Raw genomic sequence first — 4,537 nt, 5'->3', positions numbered from 1 at the left:
CTTGAGTTAAAGTACTGGAGTGTTTAATTTTAAAAATATATGTTTAAGTATTCAAAAGCACATGCTTTAAAAAATATATATGTTAACGGGCCACTTTAATAATAATAATAAGTACTCAAGTAAACATACTTATTTACTATCCACCACTGCATTCTATGGAGTGTAAGTAAACATGGACCCATAAGGATCTGTCAATTCTCAGGAATAACAAACTCTGGTTGAGTAGATGCAGAGGGGGAGGGGAAACATACGATTAGAGGGGGTTGTGTCACCCTTTGAGCTACAGCAGCGGTTCCCAAACTAAAGTCTGTACAGCGTGCACCCCTCCTGACATAGTTTTTTTTTTTTTTTTTTTTTTAAGATATTTTTTTGCGGCTTACGCCTTTATTGATTTTTTAAGGGATAGAAAGTAGGCTGACAGGAAACGGGAGAGAGATGGGGGGATGACATGCGGTAAGGGCCGTGTCGGGTCCGGGAGTCGAACCCGCGGCACACCGCAACTGGATCACCAGTCCGGTGCCCAGACCGTTACGCTACGGCCTGGGCCCCCTCCTGACATAGTTGACACACCCCCCAAACAACATACCATTGGAAGCACAATGACTAAATGAGAAGAATACATGAAAAAAGCAGAAGACAAAATAAGAAATAAAAAAGACATCTATTGCGGAAGTATTTATGAACGTAGTATTTACTTTATTAGTGTTGACAACTACAACGCTAATATAATATTGCAACAAAACTTGGATTAAAAAAAAAATCATACATCGAGTTGATTCCTCCTGAAGTTGGAGATGACTATGGTTTACATGTGTGTTCTATCATAACACACTGTCCAGTGCCGGGAGTGTGTTTACACGTTGACTTTGTGTGCATGTGTGTGTGTGTGTGTGTGTGTGTGTGTGCATCTAACACAGCACATATTTTGTTCTGGTTCCAAGAACGCATTGGTAACAAAATACTTGATATTCCTACAAATGGTGGTGAGCCGAAACTCTCTTGAGTTGAACAGAAGCAGTTATCCCTGGGTGGCTTTGATGGCGACGACGATGATAAGAATAATAATTCCACAAACAAGAGCAACAATGTTGATTGTCTTGGCCTTGTTTGATGCCTCCTTAGCAGCAGCTGTATCACCGTTGTTAATTGCCGTTTGTGCCTTGGAAAAAACAAAACAAAGCATGCATTCAGTCTGATGTCTTCTCTTCATATCATGTGCTCATTAACATACTTTCAATTTCAAATAATTATGTTGCAATTCATTTTATTCAGTTAATGTCCATAACCCGACAACTGAGAGTTATGGGGGTCTTTGAAATAATACAAAATACCAATCTGTCCTGCTCCTGCTGAAGCTAAATATAATAAGGCCAAATCTCTACCGATATTGACGTCAGACTTCGGTGCTCTATTCACAATAGGAATAAAGTCTGTGGTTCTATATGGGCTGTGGCAATAATTTTGACAATATAGCTTGCAGCAACATATTAGGGACATTTTTAGAATCATGAACTTTAGTTCAAAAGTTTGAATGATAAACTATGAACTAGTTCATTTTTAAAATTGTGAACTGTGAACTGAACTAGTTAATGTGGAAAGTGAACTTTCCCACTGCATGTCAACATGAATAGATCTTTAAGGATCGACACTACATAAGTAATGCTGTAATCAAATGTGTGATGTTATGTGGGATTAGCAATTAACTGGACACTACGTTTTCAGACTTTTCTTTACATGGTAAATTAATGTATTCACCAAGACTTCTGTTTGTGTGTTAAATATATGTGGGGAAAAGTTAATCATATCTTCAGAAAAGATACTATCATTTAAATTAGGTTTATTTCAATGCCACAGATTAATAAGAAGTAGAATAATCTAGTTCTATAGCCTACATTATGTTATAAATACAATATATATTAATAACCTACCATGGTGGAGCAGACTATCGCTGCGATTCCAATTGGCAGACAGCAGCACAGAGTGTTGAAGATGGACCATCCCAGATAAGTTTCCATCTTACGGGTCTGTTGGCTTTCTTCTGCCATAGTGGACCTAGTTTTTGGATGTACAGTATGCTGCACTCTCTTTGGAATGTCTGGATGCAATAGTTTGGTGGGTGTCGGTGTCCCACATTTTATTGGGTGGGTGTGGTTTAAGTTCAAACAGGAGGGCTCTGTACTGCGGAACATTCATTGTTGGATAAAATACTCCAGGACTTATAGTGAATCTTCAACTGCTTATCCGGAGTCAGGTCGCGGGGGCACCACCAGAGTCCTAGACTTCCTCCTGGGGGATCCCGAGGCGTTCCAAGGCCAGTGTGGCGATGTAATCCTTCCATCTGGTCCTTGTTCTGCCCCAGGGTCTCTTTCCAGTGGGACGTGCATCGAGGACCTCCCACTACATGTCCATTTAACATTTGCAACCTTTCATATTGAATGAACCGACAAAAACACTCCATGGGCTAAACACATTTTATTTTTGTCTCCATCAAGCCTCATGTATAGTCTGGATTTTGGGTGGTGGGGTGACCACCGAACTACAACATGACGTCACGAGCCGCGGTGAAGAGCAAACCACTGCCACTGCTCCAGCCCTTCTCTCTGTTTTTACTCACCACCGCTCAACGTTATTTCAGCTCCGGTGGTCACCTCACCAACGTAGCGGTGGTCACCTCACCACCGAAAATCCAGACTATGAATAGGCCTTCAGGCTGAAGGCGTGGCCGAGATGATGTTTTAGTTTAAGAGTCGCTCTGAACCAAAGCCTTTAGCTGGATCCTTGACTTCCTGTCAGAATGACGTTAGGTGCATGGTGCAGATGGGGAAAACGACTTCTGCCTTGTTATGTGCATTATTTTAGGTGCTTATAACATTTAAATGCTCTCTTTTTTATTTCGATTATGAGTGGGTAATCGTCCTAATTTTGCCCTGCATGTATTATTTGGTGTTTTCCATTGGATTCGGGGAATCGATCTGCAGAATTCTTTTTGGTTTGCTAATGGTCCCCAGATCTCACAAACCAGAGGGAAATTGGTTCTATCGCAGACAGACAGACAGACAATAAATTGAACATGACAACAACAAAATAGAACAACATATCAATATTATGCAGCATTATCAAAGGTATCAGGTATGCTGCGAGGGTAAATAAAAGCTAGCGAGAACAAAATTTGTCTTTCGTAAGGATTTAAAAACATGCAATGGGCAAGCCCGGATTAACAATGGAACACTAGAATCAACACATTATGTACAATTATTTATCAGAATTATAGCCATTCCCAGTTTTTATAGTGATTAATTGTGCTAATTACTCAATTTCTGACAAAACGGTGACTCGTATCACTCGGCATTTGGCAGAAATGGATTTGGGACATACAAATCATATAGAAACAACACATTAAGCACAATTATTTATCAAAATTATAGCCATTTCCAGTTTTTGTAGTGATTAATTATGCTAATTACTCAATTTCTGACTAAACGGTGTGTCATATCACTCGGCATACGCAGAAATTGATTGAGCACGTCAAAACAACACATTAAGTGACTTTCCTCAACAATGCCATCAGGGTAATTTTCTGAAGGTTTTTTTTTCCATCTGGGAACCAGTCTACAGGCACAGTACCAGAGGGAGCTCCACTGATCTCATTCAATTCAACCCAGATTCCGCACAAACATGGGGTGTGTTCATTCTACTGTCGGTTATGTCAAGAAAATAGCAACAGACATCAAATAGTGACTCCTTAGCCTCCTTCAAAACAGACATAATAGGTGTTCTTTTTGTCTCCATCAAGCCTCATGTATAGTCTGGATTTTCGGTGGTGGGGTGACCACCGAACTACAACATGACGTCACGAGCCGCGGTGAAGAGCAAACCACCGCCACCGCTCCAGCCCTTCTCTCTGTTTTTACTCACCACCGCTCAACGTTATTTGAGCAAATGTCTCAATGAATTGAATACATCAGACCACAACAACACAAAACACAACCTTTTAGCACCATTGTATCGTACCACATACTAGTATACTAAAAATGTCGCCGGTCTGCGTAATATAAGGTCAACTAGACCTAGAATGCCTGTGATCATTTAATTATACTTCGTAAATTTTCATGTATCTCAGGCATAGATGGCTTGCACCGGGTCCTGGTCGAATTGAAAATGTGCGGCATAAATGTGATAAATGCTCCGTTTGTACTCACCCATTAAATCATTCCAAAGACGTGGAGTGAAATATGGTCCTCTAGTTTTATATCCATGTGAAAGTTCTGGCACAAAACGCGTATTTAGTGAATTATCTCCACTTTTTCAAGAGATGCACATGGACGCCTTTCTCTCCGGCGAGGGGGGCCGGTACAATCGATGAACTGATTTTACAAATACGTCCGAGAGAAAGATGTCCGTGTGCATCTCTTGAAAAAGTGGAGATAATTGACTAAATACACTTTTTGTGCCAGAACTTTCACATGGATATAAAACTAGAGGACCATTTTTCACACCACGTCTTTGGAATTATTTAATGGGTGAGTAGAAACGGAGC

At 40.4% G+C, this 4,537-nt stretch overlaps 1 long non-coding RNA gene across 1 annotated transcript; it reads right to left on the bottom strand.

The window, feature by feature from the left end:
- Nucleotides 1–673: 673 nt before the first annotated feature.
- Nucleotides 674–2,192, bottom strand: LOC310864041. Its single transcript, XR_014569699.1, has 2 exons — nt 1,929–2,192; nt 674–1,159 (listed from the first exon to the last, which is right to left on the bottom strand). It is a non-coding gene; the product is annotated as an uncharacterized lncRNA (long non-coding RNA).
- Nucleotides 2,193–4,537: the final 2,345 nt, after the last annotated feature.

Source organism: Protomyctophum parallelum (assembly GCF_964188405.1).
Source record: "Protomyctophum parallelum genome assembly, chromosome: 9".
In the NCBI taxonomy this organism is placed as follows: domain Eukaryota; kingdom Metazoa; phylum Chordata; class Actinopteri; order Myctophiformes; family Myctophidae; genus Protomyctophum; species Protomyctophum parallelum.
Note: the sequence above shows the minus strand (reverse complement) of the source record. Positions and strands in the feature narration are given on the sequence as shown.